The following is a 22,552-nucleotide window of genomic DNA, read 5'->3' on the forward strand; positions in this document are numbered from 1 at the left end:
ATTTGTTGGCGAACAGTGATTGTACAGAAACACATTCTTAGGTGTTACCACGCTTGCTTGGAAAATGTGTTTGAAACCTCCTTTTTTGTATTCTGGGAGTATACCTCCAGAAGCACATACGACTGCGGGGGGGAGGATTGCTTTAGCACTGGGGGAGTATCTTCTCTCTGCAACCTCCATCTTTTGATCAAGATAAAAGCCAAATTATGAGGCGAGTGACTAAAGTCTTGTCTTGGAAGGGAGAGATAAATGGCTAGAGAGAGATGGGGCAGCAATGAAGCAAAAGTGGCTCCACAGTATGGTTCAGGGTGCAGGGTAAAAGGGAGAGGGTGGGGGAAACTATAATGCAAGAGAAAGAAGAACTTGGAGGAATGGAAGAAGAATGAGATGTTGCAGTTTTTACACTGATCCTTTACGTTCTGTCCAAAATATGTTGGAGGCAGGGGAGCACAGATCCTAAGCTTCAGGGCAAATCCTTCATTTGTTCTAGTTCACAATTGCATACTATATTATATGTCTCTCTTGTCTGTAATGAGAATTTTTTCCAGATTTATTAAGGTTTTTTTTTAAGTCTGAGTATTTGGTCTCTATAAGTGGCATATAACCTGAAACTACTTCAACCCATATGATTTACATCTTTAGGGTTATAACCCTAATTAAACATATAGCTGGGAGAGAGGTGGGGGAAAGTTACCTTGTGTCTCATTTCCAATCCTGATCGAGACGGGGGTTATTTCTGCAGGATGCTGCAATGCATTCTCCTTGATCAATGTGTCAGTGGAGGAATTGATTGGGAGCATCACTGCAATACCCTGCAAAATCAACCCCTCCAGTGAACAGCTCAGCGGAGGGGGCAATCCTGCATGGGTGATGCTCCTGATGAAAGCATCTTGCAAACCACCATTCCTAGGATTGCTCCATGGGCTCAACAGCCAATGAGCCCAAGCAGCAAACCTGCATGATTCAGATTTGCAAGCTGCTTTCCTGCCGCTGGAAGTGCCTTGCAAACTAGCACCCACAGCAATCCTTTGGGGTCGTGGCTACACTCAAGCAGGAAAGAGAGTGGTGGCTGCCTCTTCTCCCTCTCTCCTGACAGTCCCAGGGTGCTCTGGGTCATCCAGTCTGACCTGGAGCCATCTGTGGCTATCAGGACCCTATTAGGCCAAGGCACAAAAAGGGCTGAATGGGTCCAATTTGGCTCAGGCCTAAAACAAATTGGGTGCACAGCCCTAATACAAATCAACAATAATAATAACATTAAAATTATCCTCCTCCTTCTCTAGTTCGCTAAGCTATTTATTTCCTCCCTTGTGTGAATTTTAGTGCTGTTCTTACTTTTTATTTAATGCTGCCTTGCGATAATTTTACAACTGCTTTATGGTGGTATTATGGTAATTTTTTTGTCTGTTTTTGTTTTTCGTTTCTTCGTAATTTTGTATTATTTTATAGCATCATTTTTATTGTATTTTTCTGATTTTAAATCTGTAAATTGCCGAGAAGTCATTGTGGATTGGGTAGTATATACATGTAATTAAATTAAATGGTTACATTGAGTATATCATCTTTTAGGTTAGCTGTCATTTTGAATACACAGGCATTGCCGTACAGCCTGACCTCTGCACTCATTGAGTTCTTTGTGGTCTCCTGTGGACACGGGGTATTCTTCTGTTCATATTAGGATAACTTAACTGCTCTCTTAACTAGGGAAAATGGTTTGAGGGATGTGCAATCTATATTTGTTGCTCCTGCTCAATTTCTCCTGCCCTGCCCCATCTTATGCCATTCCAGAGGGACCCCAAACACCTAGTACCGGAGGCTGCAGTGAGGAGGAAAGGAGTGGAAAGCCCCCTTGTGCAAGCCATGATTTCCTCACACATATCTGGATCCAAGCTAAAATGTTTAGAAGGCATCCCCAAAGACAAAACAGGGACGGGGGACTGCTGCTGGTAAACAGGAAGAGGATGAAACACATGGAATCTGACCATGCATAATTTAAGAAAAAGCAACAAAATAAGGGGACCTGTATTTGACATGAAAAGAATGCACATTTGGGTGTTGCTGATTCTGTTTTAAGATTCTAATATTAAATGTTCTTGTTAATAAAACACATTTTTACACTGATTGTGTCGAATAAGTGGATGGAACTGAAGCACCAGTTAGCATATACTATGCCAGGAAGGAAATCAGAAATTAAGTTTTGCATGATATGCTGCATAATTTGGATTATGGTTGCTGATTCTACATTTTCTGGGTGTTTATATTTCACCCCTCACCCCAGCACCTTGCAATTCAGCATCTCTTCTTACTCTCTAGTAGAAGTCCTGAAATAACAAACACTTTAACTGAAAGGCAAATTGCATTTCTAACATAAAAGTTGAAGGATGTTCTAAATTTTCTACTACGCATTAAATCAAATGCACTAAATTGTATTGGATTGCAAGGGCCTCTTATGTCATTGTATAGCATCCAGCACATTATCTAAACTGACAGGACTTGGAGAGACAGATGCAGAATTTTAAATTTTTCAGTAACACTGAATTTGTTAGCTGGTGCAAATGTTAGTGTATTTCTAAATGGAGGAGTTGTCACATACACAGGGATAAGTGCGTTGTGAACTTTCAATTCTGTCTTGCTGAGTCTTCCATAGCATCCAAAATAGACTGTGATCCACAGGTTGGTGAACTGGAACAAGATATTTGCAGAATAGTAAATTTACTGGTGTATGAAGAATAAGCTGTAACATTTGTAAGTAAAATGTGTGTCTTTAGCAATATTATTCTATCTGATCAGTAGAATATCGCCCATTCTATTTGGGCAGCTGTTGAAAGCTCCATGAATGAATGAATGGTACTCTTAAGAAGTGATCTTGGCTTGTATAAGAGATTATTATGGGGAAGACGGACTTTTAGAGCTGTATACAGTCATTGCCAACATACTGTATTGTATCTAGAGAGCTTTATTAAGACAATGAAGACTCTGAAGCATGTGTGTAATAGAGAGCTTGCCAACCTTTTGGACCAGCGAGCACATTTTAAATGTTGAAAAAGTGCTGTGGGCACCAATCACAAAATGGCTCTCTTGGGGCTGTGTCATAACACAACAAAGTTAGAGAGAGTACAGTCACTATTGCTTCTCCTCCTGTCCAACCTGAACAACCTCAGACTTGTTACAGGAAGTCAGCTGATCCTGATTGTGGAGATCTCTCTCTCTCACTCACGCACTCACTCGCTCTGATGCTGTTGCTGTCTAATAACAGGGAGCATTTCTCAGAACCAGAATACAGGTGTCTGCGTCACACTCACTTTCTTGCTAATGAACACCCACCCACTGCACACATACACACACATGCATCTCTCACTCATATACATGCACACTTCACACACACCTCTCCCTCTGCCCAAGTGCATCTTTCTGTTCCTCTCACAGAGCGCACATACATATATACACTTCCCCTCTCTTAAACACAGACAGACCACACACATCTCTCTCCTCTCACACATATGGGTATCTGAAGGAATTTTTCAGGGGTGGGGGGATTTGTCTGGTGGTAAAATACTCTAGGTCAGGGATTGACTTGTGGCTCTCGGTCTGATCTGGCTGACCAAGCCATTTTCAAAGGCCTTTTCCAGCCACTTGGCCAAGTTTGCTAAAAAAACCTGCATCTATTCAGAGCAGATTGGAACTCTCTGGAAATGGGAATGAGTGCTCTCCTTTGCTGTGTATTTCCTGAATGCTGGTGAAACATCAGAACAGATCAGAGCATATCTTCCTGTTTCTGAGTGCTCTGATATACAAGCTGGTGGGATGTTCAGTGCTGCTTACCAAAGCCATGGCTATCACTGTTCTCAATGCTTCTCCATCAGGCAACTGGCACATGAGAAGATAAAGGAGAGAAGTTAAGAGCTTGGTGATTCTACATGGCTGTTTCTTCATCACCCCTTCCCCATTGCTGTTTTCCTCCATATTGCTCTCCTCCTGTTATCATTCTAGTGGACAGTCGGTTATTTTCTTCCTAATCACCCCTTGCTGGAGCAGGGAGTAAGTGATGGGGAGGATCACTGTATGTGTGGATTGTGTGTGTGTGTGTGTGCTGGATGTGAGAGAATGAGTGTGGAGTGGCAATGCACAATTTTTGCTTTGGCCACACTCACCATGTGCATGCAACCCTCAGAGGGTTGGTCAACAGCAAATGTAGTCCTCTAGCTGAAAACAATTAGCCACCTCTGTTCTCCATGTGCATTACAAGAGTGCAGTAGTTTAAGCCATTCAATGTGTTTGTGGTCATGTCGATTCAAAATCTCACCTGCCCAATTCCCTGTTTTTCTCCTTAAAGAGGGCCAATATTAAAATGTCAATAAAAGGAGATTTGGAGTGCAAAAACAACTGAAGAGAGAAGATTTAAGTACCCACACAGATGCACACATGTTTTGCTGAATGTTGCAGTCTTCTGTGTATGTCTTTCATTTTAAAAACGTTGGGGGAAAGTTACATAGAACAAGGCACATTTTGTTCTTCATTGGGACCAGGTAGTTGCTGAAAAACGTGGCAAACTTTCAAGTATTTAATGATTTATTTATTCTTTTTGAGAAAGAGGAACACTGCAGTAAAATAAGATAGCATTTCTTGTCCAGTTAAGGCACTGGTTTTATCTTCTTCTGCTTCAAATGATAAGATTGTTTGTGCTAGGAACCTTTGGTAAGAAACTTGCAATGCAATTAGCCATTTGACATAAAAATAAATAAGGAAAACAAGGAACAAACACTGTCACTAGGTAAGCTTCTGCAGGTTTCTGCACTGTAACTGTGACGACCCTAAGGCTTTAGTCCTATACATAACTTACCTGGGAATAAGCCCTATGGAACTTAATGGAACTGACTTCTGAGTAGGCATGAATAGCATTGCACTTTATTTCCTGATAAAATGACTAGGAATGAAAGAAGAAAATTACCATGGTTTTGCAACTAACTGAGCATTAAGAAGGTGACTGTATTAACTGCTTAAAGCAGCTGATTATGCTTTTCTGTAGAATGCTTCTGAAAACAACTTTTCCTGGAAGTATTTATTACTGCAAACTAGAATTACCTCAGATAAGTACTATATTTTCCAAAACCTTCTCATCCAAACAAATAGCAACCAAATCAGAAGTCAGTAATTCCAAACAGGTTCCATGTTATGAAGACCAAATGTTAATATATGAAAGAGACAATTTGCCTGTGCATTTTGGAAGGTTCATAGCTTTGAAATACTTTACCACAAACATTAGAGGTTGAAAAAATGCACTTAAATGTCGGTTTGATAGACGCCAAAAGAACATTTTCCACATATGGTTGCATTTAAACATTATTGGAACAAGATGGAAAAAGTAACATCGATACAAAAGAAAGGTTAAAACATTAGCTCTTAAGGATTGTGATTTAAATACTTTTTTTCTTGTCAGTAAAGCTAGCCAGCTTTATCCATGTGTTTTGTGAAAAGTCCTAAAATGAAAAACCTGCATTTTATTTGCTATAACCTGAAAGTCTTTCCCTGGCTTGCACTTTATTTTTGAGGATGTCTAGGTATGAAGCTTTGAAATATTGCTCAACGCTAAATAAAATTTATTTTCAAGATTTTGACATGTAAAAACTCTAGAAATATAAGTATGCACATAAATTTGTCAGTGCTATGTGTTTAACTTCCTAGAGAATAAATGTTATTCTTTTAAAATACTCTATTTTCTTAGTCACACAAAAAGTAAAAAGAGTTGTGTTAGCTCATAAGAAAAAATCCAAAATCCATGTTAGGGCAATACCTTTATGAGATCAACCAAAATATCACAAAATAGCTTGTGAGGGTTTTGAGTTCTAGAACTCTTCATCAGACTAGAGGTAAAGTGAGCAATGGGTGGGGAGCAGGGAGGAAAAAAGTTGGCCATGTTGTCTGCATATGGTCACAGTCTCGAGATGGGGATGACGCAGCTGACACACAAGTGTTTATGTGCTAGATAGGTACCAGACTGCAGTAAGGTCTCCTGGGAACAAGAAGCATTAATAATGGCTAATCCCCTATCTCTGGAATCACCAAAACTGGCTGTTATCCAGATCCTAGCCTTTAGGCAAAATGCATAGGTTCCTTCACAGGTGGAAAACGGTTCAAAAGAAATTAGGCAATCTTTATGTTAGCAGAGGTGGAGATTAATTTTAGGTGTGCAAAACAAAAAGTCAATAGAAGGCAAATTGGGTGACTCTCCCCAGCAGTTTATTTTCCCTTAGATAAAGTCTCATCTTCAGGTGGTATAAATTTTTCATCCTCCAGATTATAAGATCATTGTTGAACAGCTAAATATGGTGTTCTCCAAGTTATACAAATATTGCCCTAATATAGATGTTGGATTTTTTTTGGTCAACAATATTTATTTATTTATTATTTGATTTATATCCTGCCCTTCCTCCCAGCAGGAGCCCAGGGCGGCAAACAGAAGCGCTATAAACACTTTAAAACATCATAGAAATAGACCTTAAAATACATTAAAACAAAAAGTTAAAAACAATTTTTTAAAAAAAGCTTTAAAAACATGTTTAAAAAAGCGTTAAAAACATTATTAAAAAAACACATTAACAAACAATTCTAACATAGATGCAGACATCGCCACCTTTACTTTTTATATGGCTTGGAGGACGCTTTATTTAGCCATTCAGCAATGAGATCCTAAATCAGAGGATGAGGATTTTCTATCACTTGAAGATGCTCAGGAATTTCTTCTCCAGCCTTTGGCCTATGAGGTGGTGAAGGGTTCTGTCTTGTGTCCAGTGCTGTTTAACATTTATATGAAGCCGCTGAGTGAGCTCATCCAGAGATTTGAACTTGGATATTGTTAGTTTGGTTGTGCAGATTAGAGCAGCCATGATGACTCAAAATGGAAGACACTTTCGCTCTGTCAGTGGCATTTTTGCAAGCTGCTTGGAATTTTGAAAGCATTGTCACTTCTGCCAGAAGAATGTGAAATCATAACAATTTCCAATAAGCAGTTGCTGTACGCAGTTGTGTGAAGACATAATGAAAGTGAAAGCATAATATATTTGTTTGCCGGAACAGTGTTGAACTGGGTAAAACGTGCCTGAATGGAAAATCACTGAGGCAAGGGTCTCAGTTACGCCTCTTTGTCTCCTCCCAGATGGATTATGGTAATTCATGGACTACATATGATTACATATTATGGGAGTCCAACCACATTCAATGAAATTAATGTGAATGTATTGGATAATTCCCACCTGCTGATCCAGTTTGTTGATTCATATAAAAAGTGTAGTCATATTTTAGATTTTCTAAGGAGGGGGGTGAGATTTGTTTTTTGGATTTTTTTTCCTTTCGTGCTTCGCTATCTACCTTGCTTCACCTTTGCTGAAGGCCTCATAGCCTGAAACAGCCAGAGCATATGCCTAGGATACTAGGACTTTCTTTAATCTAATATTCTAGGAAACCTAGAGCCAATACACAAGTAATGGTGCTGGAGGAAGTTAGGTGGACAATATAATAATTTATCATTTATTACATAATCATTCATGTTGTTTGCCTTGTCCATGCTATCTTTAATCATAATTACATGATGTCAATATTATTTGCTCATATTGTTGTCATTTTATTCTTAGTTCATTTCATTATCAATCATTAGTTGGCTCTCTCTCTCTCTCTCTCTCTCTCTCTCTGACAGTTTTGAGAGCAACAAACAGAACGTCACCCAAGCTTGCTCTGGATCCCTATAAGAATTCCGTTAATCACCTAAAAATATATGCACGTAATTGTGATGAACAAAACAGAGGTTTTTATTGTAATACCAAAATGTTTCGGCTTCCGCCTTCATTAGCTGCTAACATACAAATGCTATTACCAAGGTGGCAATTATAGAGCTTTGAGAATAGAATGCTCAGAGGGGCTTCTTTTGCAGAAGCTAAGTAGTGTTTGTACTGTCCTCCAGGTTCAGGCCATAATTTGCGCAGACTGTTGGTGAGAGCTGTGCTTAAGCCACCTATCACCAATCCAGGGTCTCATCCTTGTCACTCCAAACGCTGTATCACCTGTGTGTACCTCAGGGAGACAGCCACTTTTACAAGCGCTCAGACAGGCAGGACATATTACATCAAACATCACCTGCAGGTCCTGCAATATAATTTACGTCATCAAATGCAAAAGACCAGGATGTCATATCCAATATGTAGGAATAACCACAACTGACCTATGCACACACTTCAGAACCACAAATCGGCAATCTTAACAAAAAAAGTGGAGCAACCAGTTGCAAAACATTTCAACATTGAGGGTCACAGCCTGTTGGACTTTTCTATAACAGCTATAGAGATGCCAACAGATCCAGCAGCATTGACTAAAAGGGAGAGCTCTATTTCTCTGTAACATCTGAATTGGGAGAGGCCATACAAGCCCTGGACTGCTGCCTGGACTTGGTGGTGGGCTGGATGAAAGCCAGTAAACTGAGTCTGCATCCTAGCAAGACAGAGGCGCTGTGGGTTGGTGGTTCCTGCGGTTCTAGTTTTGGTGTACAAAGCCCTATACAGCTTGGAACCAGGATACCTGAAAGATTGACTTACCCCTTAAATATTCAGTCAATCTCTACGCTCTGTACGTGAGGGCTCCTGCATATACCATCTTATCAGGCGGTCCATTCTGCACAACACAGGAAGCAGACCTTTAGTGCAGTGGCACCAACCCTTTGGAATTCTCTCCCCTTAAATATTAGATAGGTGCCATAGGTTTTATCTTTTCAGTGCCTACTGACGATCTTCCTCTTTCAACAAACCTTTTAAGTAGAGACTTTATCCCAGTCTGTGTCTGGGTTGGAAATGCTTTTTAATATGTTTTTAAAGCTTTTTTTTTAAAAAGACGTTTTTAAAGCTTTTTTTTAAAGATGTTTTTTAAGGATGTTTTGTTTTAATATGTTTTTAAGGATGCTTTGTTGTAATATATTTTAAAGTCTGTTTTTATGCTGTTTTAGAATGTTTTTAGTGCATTTGTTTGCTGCCCTGGGCTCCTACTGGGAGGAAGGGTAGGATATAAATCTAATAAATTTGCTTTTTAAAAAATGTGTTTTTAAATTTGTAGATTTGTTTTTAATGTTTTTAATTGTTGTAAACCACCCAGAGGGCTTTGGCTATGGGGCATAATACAAATGCAACCAATCAATCAATAAATAAAACAAATTCTACTGGATTGCTACTGAGCAAATTGAACCAGGATTGAATGATGCATATACAAGAGATTTTGTCCTCATTCACAGATGTCATCAGTTTATATTTGACACTCACCTTCTTTTCCATTGTCCATTTGTGGGAGGCAGTAGAAATTCTGAATTGGTGTTTAGGGGCAGTTTTGGATTGGATGGAGTGAAGAGACTAAAGCTTAAGTCAAGATGAAATTACAGTTGGCTGGGGAACAGTGATGATATGGTTACAGATATGCAACTTGATATATGGCACCTTAAATTGACCCCAGAAACAAACTCATAATAAGTGAATTTGGTTAAAAGTTCCTGTCCCTAGCCAAAACTTTGGCAGGCTCATCCTGGGCCAGCTGAAGCTTCTGAATCGTCTTCATGGGCAGCCCATGTAGAGCACAGTACAGTGATTCACCCATGGAGGTGATTAGGGCATAAATGACTGAAGTCAGGTCTGATGCCTCCAGGTTGGGCACAGCTGGGTTACCAGGTGCAGTTGGTAAGACGCACTCCTGGCCAGCACCCAAGCATCCAGGAGTGTACTCTCCAAGCTGCAAACATGCTGCTTGTAGGGAGAGTGAAACCCTCTCAGACCCCTGTTAAGTGGAGTGAAACACAGCCTAGGATAAGGTGTATCTGCCTGCCAAATGACACCATTCTACTTCAGAGGGCCTCTTCCAAATCTCATTGCAATCTGAGTTGCAGCAAACAGACATCAGACAGACATCCTTCTCGGATAAAGTACCTGGATTGTAGAACAGCCCCTTTGCAGAGGTACATCTGATGCATCACTGCCTGCCTTTTGTTGGGCAACGAAGACTGTTTTATTCCAGTTCTTTTAAATTAAATATTACTTCTTTTATGCTATGTTGAACTGCAGCTATTTTATTTTATTTGTAATCTTGCTTTATTCCTAAATTGTGAGCTGCCTTCAGTGCAGTTTCTGTAGAAAGGTGGAGAATTTCTGTAGAAAATATAATAAAATATAACATAATGTCTTTTTCTAGTTTCTTAAGACCCTTGAGATTTGAGTGCTCAGAAAATTATTTTTCTTTGGAGATTCAGTCTGTATCACAGTGAAAGCTCTAATTATTACTGTATTTCTATTACAAATAGTTGCCACTCAATAAGCTTCTCAGTCTTTTCATAAGCCACATAAACTGAGTCTGTTGTACTATAAAATCTTTCTGAGAAATCATTTGTTGCATATTTGTTCTCTCCTAGTACAGCTCTCAACAGAAACATTTATTTTCCCCCACTACAGGCTCTGATATATCCATTGCAAATTGCGGTCTGCACATAACACTAAAATATGGTTTAGCATCACAAAGAGAAGCCTCAATAACCTTGTGGCTTGTGTATCAGTCCCTTCTCTGTCTGCCACAGCCATGAGGAGGTTATCAAGAAGGTCCTCACTTTTAGATTCATAGTTTAGCAATGCACTTAAATACTATTTTTTGATTATACAGCCACGAGAGTGGCTGTATACTATAGTCAGTAAGGATTTTTTGCGTTCTACCATGTTAAATGAAAATACCCCCCCACACCCCTTTCTGGTGCTTTCTGTAGTTGCAATTCAAAACAAAAACTTACAAGGCTTATACTGTTGGATTCAGAATCGCTTGCTCTACAACTCTGGAAGTTTTCTTGGTGATACACAACCCCCCACCCCCACGGAGAATCCACAGGTTAAAGTGAAAAATGGGAGGGAAAAAAACTAGAAGCCATTTGGACTTTTTTGTTGTTGAAATTGACATAATCTGTTGTCCTTGATTACAACTCAGATATGACTGCCCGAGCTTGCCCCAAACACAGTACTTCATCTGTACTAGGTTTAAATTAAAAAAAGGGCATGGTTTATTTTTAATTAAGTGATTAAAAATGCCTTATAGTGGGTTATAACATACCGCATGTGCAGAAGAAAGACTTCTTTCATTTCACTCTTTCTCCCCCTCCCCTTCCAGTTATTTGGAAGAAGCAGGGAAAGTCTGCTCCTGTGATTGGTGGGCAACAGACGTGTGACTCACACTGGCCTTCTGCTGAGCTTGAATCTGTGTGAGGAACAGAGAGAGAGAGAGAGGGGGGGGGAAGTCTGCTCCTGTGATTGGTGGGCAACAGACATGTGATTCACACTGGCCTTCTGAGCTTGTTCTGTGCGAGGAAGCAAGAGAGAGAGAGAGAGAAAATGGCTGAAAATGGAGGGAGAAAGCAGCAGCAGATGGGAGGTGAGTGGGACAGACTTAAAAAATGGGGGGGGGGACTTTCTTTCTGTTGTTCTCCAGTCCTGTTTTAAAGCAATTAGGCAGGGCTTACTTAGGTATTACAGTTTTTTATTATGTAGGAAACTAATACTGATTTGTTTAAAATTAATACTGATTTTTTGCAATGACCAAGTGGTTTGACAATAAAGTATTATATGGGCTGTATGTATTTATACATCTGCAGTGTGTGTATGGAGTCTTTCCAACAACTCTGTGATTCGGTTGGTGATTGGAAACCAAGGCAACTCACAACAAGAAATAAATCCCCTTAAAATCCAATAACCATAAAGCAAGAATAAACAGTTGGAAAACAGCCTAAAGAGGCATGATTCTGAATTTTGGGTTGGGTGAATGAAGTTTATTTATTATTTGATTTATATCCTGCCCTTCCTCCCAGTAGGAGCCCAGCACAGGAAACAAAAGTACTAAAAGCACTTTAAAACATCATAAAAAACAGACTTTAAAATCTATTAAAACATCTTTGAAAACATTTTTTAAAAGCTTTAAAAACATTTTTTTTAAAAAGAAAAGGCTTAAAACATATTAAAAAGCAATTCCAACACAGACTCAGACTGTGATAAGGTCTCAGCTTAAAAGGCTTGTTGAAAGAACAAGTTCCTTATCACTTGAGGCTCTGCACACTTCCCAGTTTAGTAAGCCCCATTGAATACATTGGGACTTGCTTCTGAGTAAACAAACATTGGATTGCACTATAAATATCAATTACAGATTGTGTAATTAATAAACATATTTGACAGTCATGTTTATATAAATATTTCTTCATACTGCGTCCCAATGAGTATTTGATTTCACACTATGGTTGTAGATGATTTTTTCTCTACATTTTAAGTGTGCCCTTCTTCCTTGGGGTGGTCATGGTACTCTGTTGTTTTCATCTTGAGTGGAGGATAGGCTGAGAGATGGTGAGTAGCACATGGTCACCCAGTATACTTTATAGCTCATTTCCATTTTGAAAAATTAATTAAAACGATTTACATGCAGGCAAAGTTGATTAAGTAGATCAACACATTTAAAGCACATCCAACTCACATTTAAAGCCCATGACTTCGCCTAAAGAATTCTGGGAAGTGTAGTTTCCCCCTCACAGTTATAGTTCTCAGCACCCTTAACAAATGAAAATTCCCATGATTCTGTGGTGGGATTCATGTGCTTCAAATGGGTGTTGAATGTGCTATAAATAAATGTTGTAGGTATGATGTGCATTCAAGAGTGAATTGCAAAGAAAATTTTTAAAAGATACTTTTTTAAACGGGGAGGGTTGTAGCTCATCGTTAGGGCATATGCTTTGAATAAAAGGTCCAAAATTCAATTCCTGGAAAAGACTATTGCCTGGAATCCTGGACAGCCAATGCTAGTCCATGTCATTAGTACTGAGTTAGATGGTACAAAGTGGCCTGAGTCAGTATAAGGCAGATTCCTTGGTTCCTAAAATTTGGAAGAGACTCAAGGGCCACAGTGACTCCAACATTTATTGATGTATTTTTATTTATAACATTTATATACCGCTTTAGTGTAAAAAATCTCAAAGGTGTTTACAGAAAGACTTTAAACAATAAAATTATTGGCAAAAGCGTTAAGGACAGATATTTTAAAAAGTTCAAAATAATAAAACCAACAATGAGTTAAAAACATTTAAAAACACAATAGCTTCTACATGCCTGGAGAGGCTTGCCTCAAGAAAACTGATTTTAGCAGGTGCTGAAAAGAGGCGTCTGCCTAATGTCAATAGTCAAGGAGTTCGAAAGCATAGGTGCTGCCACTTTACAGGACTGATTTCTTACAAGGGCAGAACAAGTACTATGTGGCACCCATAACATGGAAAGCACAGCTTGAACTTGGCCTGGTAGCAAATCAGCAACCAATGCCGATTTCAGAGCAGATGTATTATGTGCTGATAGGATCTCACTCATGTCAGCAATCGTGCTGCAGCATTCTGCGTTAACTGCAGTCCCCAGGTCAGGTTGTGCTGCATGGGGATTTCTGTGACCTTGGCTGACTGGCTGCTAGGATTTTTTTAGTTTGGGTTTTTGGTTATGAATCTTGACTGGTTGTGGGATGCGGAGTTTTCTGCCTTATTCATAGGAATCTTGTGGTTGGTATGGTATTGCATTTAGGAAAGTGTTACTGGCTTTTGTGTTGTTGTTTTTTCTATTTGCATTTCATTTATCTTTAACCTCACTCTGTTACAGCCATAGAAGCAACAGCAGTGGTTCCATGTGCTCAGGACAACCCCCTTAAACCCATTGATGATGCAGGGTCATCAAATATTTGCAGTTAGTGTAATACCATATTACACTAATAAGGTGGCCAAGTGGTTTTTCTGTTTGTGACCAGTAGTGCAGTAGCAAATTAAAAAGTGCAGGGTCTCTTCATGATAGTCACAGCCATGCCCCGCCTTCTTTTTTTGCTGCTGCATTGAGAATAAGATCCTTTTTAATGCCTTCTCCTATAACAATAGACGTCCCTAGCTCAGTATTGACTGACAAGATTTCAGATAAGGATCTCTCCCAGCCCTAATTGGAGATGCTGGATATTGAATGTGGGGACTTTTGCATGCAAAGCATTTTCTCTGCCACTAAGCCATGACCCTCTTGTAAAGATAAAGGCATTCTTGATGGTAATATAACATTTGAAATACACTGCTGAACTATTTCTGTTACTGCTGGTGCTAATTTGCACAGGATCCCATCTCTTACCTCCCGGATTAAAAAGCAGGGAAATTCACTAATTGGCAAAAGACCTTGCGGTTTAAGAATGTACCTATAGCCCACAGCTATTTCTATCAAACTTTAAAAAGCAGGGAAATTGGGCAGCTATAGTGAATGCACCAAGGGAGCAGGAGACCTGAACTCCTCTCTGAGATATTGGACTGCCCTACAAATTGGTCAAAATGCAAACACCATTTGGGTTGGTCTTTCACAGTCCAGTCCACTTCCTGTGTAGCTTGGAAGAATTTGGTAACATGTGCCTCTGAGCATATGGTGAGTGGTGGCAACACGTGCAATCAGCCCAAATAACAGAAACAAGACATGTGCTGTGCTGATCTTGTTTTAGCAGGGAGGAAGTAACATTATTCAGACAATTGATATCATTGAGATGGTCACTTTGAATATGTCTGATTTACTTTGCAATTTTAGTGAAGTTTCCTATAAGAAATCATTTTCTTTTGTTTCTATTTCTGTCAATATGTGTAGTACAGCAACACTTAGCAAAATTTACACTAAAAGAACTCCAAACAATAATGGCACTGACTTCTGCAGAATAGTCTCCAGTGGACCTCAGGAGTGTCTCAATTTGCACAAGATAAAACAGTGGGAGGTGAAATATATTCTAGCAAAATGCTAGGTGTGCTCTATGTTTTTAATTGACTGTGCCCACCTTGCCTTAAATGAAGTGGTTTAAACATAGCAGGCTGAAAACATGCATCCTCTTTTTCCCAACAGCTAGAGTCACTGCTGAAGTAGCAACATATTGGAATCAGTCTGATTTTACATCAAACTACAGTTTCAGATTCAACTGTTAAAGCACCCAAAATAGAAATAGAACATAACGTCCAATTTGAAACACAAAAGGCTGTCTTCACCATCATATGACACTGACCAATAAAAAGGCTTTGAAATTAATAAAAATAAATTTGACACAGATTTCTGGGATGAATAATGAGGAAAATAAAATGTTGTAGTTTAGATTCTCTGTAGAAACAGTAGTAACACAGAAAAGAAGCAAAGTAAGAAGAACACGAGCAAACATACAAAAATATAATTCTCTATCTTTAGAGATGGCAGGTGTTGCCACCACTCACCATATGCCCAGAGGCACATGTTACCAAATTCTTCCAAGCTACACAGGAAGTGGATTGAACTGTGAAAGACCAACCCAAATGGTGTTTGCATTTTGACCAATTTGTAGGGCAGTCCAATATCTCAGAGAGGAGTTCAGGTCTCCTGCTCCCCTGGTGCATTCACTATAGCTGCCCAATTTCCCTGCTTTTTAAAGTTTGATAGAAATAGCTGTGGGCTATAGGTACATTCTTAAACCGCAAAGTTTTTTGCCAATTAGTGAATTTTATTTCATTTATGAATCACTTTCCATGAGGTATCCCAAAGTGATTTACAATATAATCCCAAATTATGGTTAGTAGAAACAAACCAATTTCAAACCATAGTTTATGAAGCTGGCTTATTTCTACTTACCGTAAGTAAGGCTAACCGCAGTTTCCTGGGTTTAGACCACAGGGCAAGCTGCAGTTAATCTAAAGTGGAAGAAAAGCTTCTATTTCCTCTTTGTGTCAGAGGGAGTAGCATACAACCCCGAGGCTTGCCTAGGCTCATTCTTGTAATGCAAAAGTATGGTTTAGACATAAGTCTGAACCAGGCTCTGCACATTGCTATCTCCTCTCATGCCTGCATTTATGCCACGCTGGGCTCCTACTGGGAGGAAATACGGAATATAAATCAAATAAATAAATAATAAATAATGTGTGCCCATGCACACACACACTGATAGATGGTGAATAAAGGGTTGCTTCTGACCCTGGTGTTGGGAAGGATTTTCCTCTTCTTGGTTCAGCAGGCTGTGCTGAAACCTTTGCTGAGCTAATTAAGGAAAGAGGCTTCTCATCTTTCCAGATGGAGCCTGCATAGCTGCCCCCGTTTCACGTCCTGGATGGAATTTATGTAACAGACTTTTAAGAGGTTAAAACCAGAATTCCAAGTCTTGAAAATTGCAGTTTCTCATTATGTAACTAAGGAACCGCTGTGACCATTATCCCTCCTCTTCCCAGCAATTTGCTGTCAACTGATGTTGCAGTTAGTTGAGCTAGCATTGGTGGGTAATTCATAGCAGGAAAAAAAGTGAAATGCATATTTATTAATTTAATTTTTTTCCTAATTGCCTTACCTCTGGCCTGTTGTTAGGCTGAGTATTTTACAATTCTTCTGAAGTTGGTGTGGTTGAAATGAAATTCAGACTGTAATTCCAAGGTTATCTAAAGTACTTCCGCACATACAGAGGTGATCACCAGGGTTTCCCTTCCAATTACACCTCTTTGCATTGCTATTCTAGAGGGGATGGCATAAGAAGCTATGATATAGCTGTTTGAATCCATCCATAGGGTGAAATCCAATGCTGTTTTGCAACTCACAGAATCTTTTCCCCCCAGTTTCAATAAAAAAAAGACTTAAAACAGACATGGTGTAAAATTAATTGTACATGAAACCCGCCTCCCTGGAAAGAGAATATTATCACATGAATATAGTTAAATGTCTCAAATTACAATTAACTATTGTTGACAATGGATCTATCCAAGACGATACCTGGGGATCTGGTGGTAGTAAAATGCTGTCCTGTCAGTTTGCAAATATTATAAATAACAAAAAATGATCAAATCAAGTATTATCTCCAGAAATATCAACAATAGAGCCAGTCCCAGATCAGGCATAAACAGCTGTGCCACTGTGGCCAATATTTCCTGAAAAATACTTTGCCAAGTGAAGTTCACAATGGGGCAACTCCACCACATATGGAAATACATGCCTGGCAAATTACAGCCCCTCCCAACACAGGGAGGGAGATTTTCATCAAAGTGACTAGCGCAGAGTAACACCAGTTCACCATGTTAAGCATTGTGTATCTAATTCTTGCTGAGACAGTTTTCAATATTCGTTTCAGCCATATGGCATTCCATTTGTTGTCATCTTGTTTACTTTGCACATCAACTTCCAATACCTCCTTCAGCCCAGCCATTGAGCCACTGATCTCTGGTAGAAGCTCCTTGTGTAGAATTGAAATCATTCAGATTAGTATCTTGATAAATACAAATATATTCTTTTTAAAAAACCAAGTCCTTAAGAACTCTTACCAGTTTTAATTAACCTGAAGACTGAATTATTGAACCTGTGCCATCTGTAACCAATTGTTATGTATGTTGCCCAGTGGAATGACTTTTGATCAAGTGGAGGTGTCTGCTCTGCTAATGTAAGAGATTATTTTCTCCAATTCCAATTCTAAGTTAATTCAGGTTAATCCATTTTCTGCTGTGTCATATTAACACTACATATACTATAGTTTCCAAACTATATATCTCATTTCATATCAGTAGATGCCTCTGCTAGATTGAAAGCCATTCCTCAAGCAGGATGGCAGCATTGGTTTCACCCATAGTTCTAAATGCTGTACTGAAATGTAAAATAGCTGTTAAATAAGAAAGGTTGACACCATATATGTTGGGATGAGAGAACTTTTCCATCCATCCCTTGTAATTTCCTATGTCCTTGTTAATTTGGCATATGGTGTCTTTGCTCTGACTCCAGCCCAGCCCTGTAGGTGGGGGGGGGGAGAGCCCCAGAGCTATAGTTCACCTCCTCCCAGTATTTTTTTGGAAAATTGTATTTTTAATTTGTAACATGACAGACAATGGCCACCTACATTTAAGAAATGATAGGTTGTTTTAAGAACAGGAACAATTTAAGAATAGGATCCTGAAAAATTCAGTGAGTAAGGCAGGGCAAGTGCAGAACAAAAGTCTCAGCTGAAAGAGCATCTTCCAATCTTTTCCTCATCTGAAAAGTCTGTTCAGTCTAGACTTTCCCTGACTTAGGATTTTTCATGATCACCCTATAATTATTTAAGTGATCCTGAAAAAACTAGACTGTATAGTAACATGACCCTTGAAGAGTTAAATATTAGAACTTTGCATTATGTTCTAGAGTTAGATTCCACCCCTTGGACTTTCCTTTGCTCTACTTTTCTATTTCAGTTCTCTACCCAGCTAGCAATAAAGAAGCACATTTGTTTGCCCACAGTAAGAAGTAAGAGTTCGTTTATTCTGCAAGTATTATAATGAGTAGAGCAGGATTGGGTGCTTATTGCTAAAGTGTAAAATAAAAAAAAATTTAAAGTGATCTTAAAAAATGGCTGCCCTGTTACCCTTTACTCTTTTATTACACTCATTGTACTCACAATCATAGTGGCTATTTTTTCTTTTTCTTGAGTACTTCATGGCAAAGGATGAAACAGCCCTAAAGGAAAAATAAAATATAGTTGTGTACACTATAGTTAACCAGTTAGCTGTAGTTAACACCTAGGCTGTAAATCTGGCCTAATTTCTGTTTTTTCCAGTATGTGCAGCTCAGCACTTAATATAAAAATTACTTTTAAAAGGAACATAATAAGCTGAAATAGAGCTTAATATAGTAGCACAATATATGAGACATTGATTGTTAATGTGTATCCTCAGATTCAAGTTGGATATAAATGAGATTATTCATAGAAACATCTCATTTACATTGAAAAAAACTTTTCACTGTTGTGTGTACCAGACCTTTGCATATATTTAGAATATGGGTTTTATGTCAACAGTTCTGCTAGGGAACTTGCTGGAGGAAAAATATTGCTATAAGCAACAGTATGTATATGGTGCGGGACCACGATACCTTGCGGAACGCCTCTTCCGATATGAACCGGCCTGTGCACTACGTTCTGCTACGAAGGCCCTCCTCCGGGTTCCAACTCACAGGGAGGACCGGAGGGTGATGACAAGATCTAGGGCCTTCTCAGTGGTGGCCCCCGAACTATGGAACAGTCTCCCCGAGGAAGTACGCCTGGCGCCGACTTTGCTCTGCTTCCGGCGCCAGTTCAAAACCTTCCTATTCTCTGAAGCATTTTAAGTTACACTGATTTACTTTTAAAAATGTTTATTGTATTGGATTGTTGATTGTATTTTAGTATTATTTTGTTATTCACTGTATTTTTATGCTATTTTATGTTCACCGCCCAGAGAGCTATTGCTAGTCGGGCGGTATATAAATTTAATAAATAATAATAATAATAATAATAATATGTGCATGCTCATTATTTTGCTTGATAGAGGCCAGTGTAATCAGTGTGTGCTGGTTCTGCTTTAAGCAGAAGTTCTAAAACAGTGCCAGAATTAACTTCCTAGAAGAGGAAGGTGTATATGTGTGTGAGAGAGATCATCTCTGAGTGCAACCAAAGGTCTCCTTTGTAGAATCCAGTTAAGTATGGGCTGCATGCCAGTGGGCTTTCATGGTCTGGACAGTTCTTCTCAATTCAAAATACTTAAAATTATTATTACAAGTTGGAATTGTAGATTTTCTGTTTCATTCATGTTTCTACCTCGCTCTTCTTTTCTTGTTACTTTTTGGTTTATATTGATTTAGACAAGAACTGTTGCACATTAACTTGTGATCTGTGATGTTCGTGATTAAAATCTCACCTCTGTAATGAAATCTTACTATTCTCTCATGCAGCTGCAATAAAGCTGTGTCTTATAGGCTCTTGTAAGGATTGCAGAGCTACTGTAAGGCCCTGTTCGGAAGCAATTCTTGATTATGGTTTATTGAATAACCTGGTATCAAGTTCACAGGCATTTGGAACAAACCATGGTTTAATTTGTCTAATGTTGATTTTCTTCCTGCCACCTCCTCTGTAAATACCTGGTTACTATCCCAAACCTGTTTGTTGTGCCCAAGGATTGATAAAGCATCATGTCATCGCCATGTCTCTTACAATTGACTAGTTGCAGAAATGTGACAAGAAATGCAAGTGCTCTCATTGGAGATCTTCTGTACCTCTTGGAATGCCCTTGAGCAAGCCACAATCCCAGAGCTACCCTCCCTTCTCCTTTGTAGACACTCTCTGTAAAGGCTTGCTGGCTTCTTTGTTAACTGTGTGTCTGTGAGGTTTATCTGCTTCTATCGCTATTAACTTTCAGGAGGAATTTGAAAACATTCCTGTTTACTCAGGCATTTGATGGCGGAAAAGGAATGTTCTTGGCAACCTGAAGATCATTGGTGAAAGACTATTTTTAAGCTGGCTGTAGTGTGTTAGGTTTTTTAAACTGTTTTAATTATTTTTTTCCTTTTCGTTAATTTGTTTTATGTTTGCTGCCCTGGGTGGCTTTGGGAGTAAGGACAGGATATAAATTCAAGAAAAAAATAAACTGTTTCCTCCCAAAGAAACATCCTTCTTACAGGTTGGTTTCAGCCAACACACATCAGAGGTTTTTATACTCTTTGCTAGCCTCTCAGTGTAACATTTGCATCTTTCAAAAAGTGACTGATAAGCAGCAAAGGGGTACTTGACAGCTGACTACTGGTCTAGCTTGTTAAGAGTATAGGTGTGTTTTAAACATCTATCAATTTATGAATATAAGCAGAAGTATCAATGGTCCCTTTATATTCCCCACTCTGCAAGGCTGCTGCAGAGTTAGGCAGCCAGGCTTCAAAGGGAAGGCTTTGTCAGCAAGGAGGTAGGATGAGAAATGAGGCTGTTACTAGGCGGAGTTGAGGGTGGAGGCCATGGTCTTCAGAAGAGACAACAAGAATCTCTTAGCCATGTGAACAATTTTTGTTTTAAAGTTGCACTTTCTTTGCATCTGTGCAGCTAGTCAGTTTTTTTAGTGCCAAGAATATAGATAGAAGCGATCCAATCGACATTGTGTACTTAGTTTTTCAAAAAGCTTTTGATGAAGTCCCTCACCAAAGACGCAGTCTAGCAGTTATGGGGTAAGAGGAGAGGTCTTCGTGGGTATCAGTAACTGGTTAAGGAACAGGAAGCAAAGGCTAGGAATAAATGGACAGTTCTCCCAGTGGAGGAATGTAGAAAGTGGAGTCCCCCAAGGATCGATATTGAGACGTGCTTTTTAACTTGCTCATTAATGATCTAGAGCAGACTTTCCCAATCTTTGGATCCTCAGATGTTACTGGATTACATTCCCCATCATTCCTAAGCATTGGCCATGCTGGCTGGGGTTGATGGGAGTTGTAGTTCAGCAACATCTGAGGATCCAAAGGTTGGAAAAGACTGATCTAGAGTTAAGAGTGAGCAGTGAGATAGCGAAGTTTGCTGGTGTTACCAAACTGTTCAAGGTGGTTAAACAACAGCAGCTAGTTGCCACTGGACCTGGCGGGGCTACATGATGGCCAAGGAGGTTGCAGAGGCGTGGCCAAGTTCAAATTTTCTTTCCTTCTTCCTTGCAAAGATACTGTGGACACTTAAGCACTGCAGTTGTATAAATAATTTGCACCTAGCTAAACTGAAAAGTTTTGCCTTGGTTCGGAAGTGTCCCTGCTGTCAAAGTTGCTTCTCCTCTGGAAGAAAAGTTGTGTGGCCTCCATTTTTCTGGTTCCCTCTGTATTATCTTTCTTTTCTTTTCTTTTCTTTTCATGATTGAAACCCAAGGCGGCTTACCTGTGGTTCCTAGGCAGCCTCTCATCCAGGCACTGACCAGACCTGACCCTGCTTAGCTTCAGTAGGGAGCTGGCCTTATGTGCCTTCAGACCATAGCCTGGGACTTTCGTTGCAAAGAAACAGTGGACACAAACATTGCGGTTGTACTTACCAGGCCTCTTCATACATTCTTAAATGATAGTTTAACTAAACAAACCATGGTTTTTAGTGTTATGTCCAAACAGATCCCTTTGAAGGCCAGTGAATGCTTTAAATGCTTTGTATAAAGGCTATTATTAAATACATGAAATATAGAAAGGATTATTGCTAAGCGTATATTGTATTTTTATAGAAAGGATTTCTTAGAAAAGACTCTTGACACAGGGAAATGCTCTAGGCACACATACCCAGATGCCCCCCCTCTCAAAAAATCTTGCCCTCTCTTTATAAGCTAAGTCAGTTCAACAGCAACATACAATAAAATTTGGAGAAGAAAAACAAAATGTGAGTAAAGACAGGTTTAGTTTTGGTTTGTACTTAATATGCTTTCCAAAGACCTCTCAGGGAAAACCTTTCTATAAAGACAGTGTACCTTCATTTATTTAAAACTATAGGCTAAAAATATTTGGCTTAAGATAAGAATTTAGGTGCTTACATATTCACTCATGCACTACAAAACATGGAAATGCTATGTTAATGCACTTGCCAAATTTCTGTGCAATATATTCTACAGTCTTGCATATTGTGCTCACTTACAGCTTGATCCCAAAAGCACCAACATGTACCTTGGTCTTTGAGCCCCAATTGTCTTTCCCTGCAGGCTGGACCAGCACTGAAGCTTGGGATCCTTGATACACCAATCTTTAATACAGCA

At 39.2% G+C, this 22,552-nt stretch overlaps 1 protein-coding gene across 4 annotated transcripts in view; it reads left to right on the plus strand.

Annotated features, from left to right (window-relative positions):
* Positions 1-22,552, plus strand: part of ADK (adenosine kinase) — a 466,326-nt gene that overhangs the window by 111,869 nt on the left and 331,905 nt on the right. The gene's annotated exons all lie outside the window — the stretch shown is intronic.

The sequence above is a fragment of the Rhineura floridana genome, chromosome 7 (assembly GCF_030035675.1).
Source record: "Rhineura floridana isolate rRhiFlo1 chromosome 7, rRhiFlo1.hap2, whole genome shotgun sequence".
Classification (NCBI taxonomy): Eukaryota; Metazoa; Chordata; class Lepidosauria; order Squamata; family Rhineuridae; genus Rhineura; species Rhineura floridana.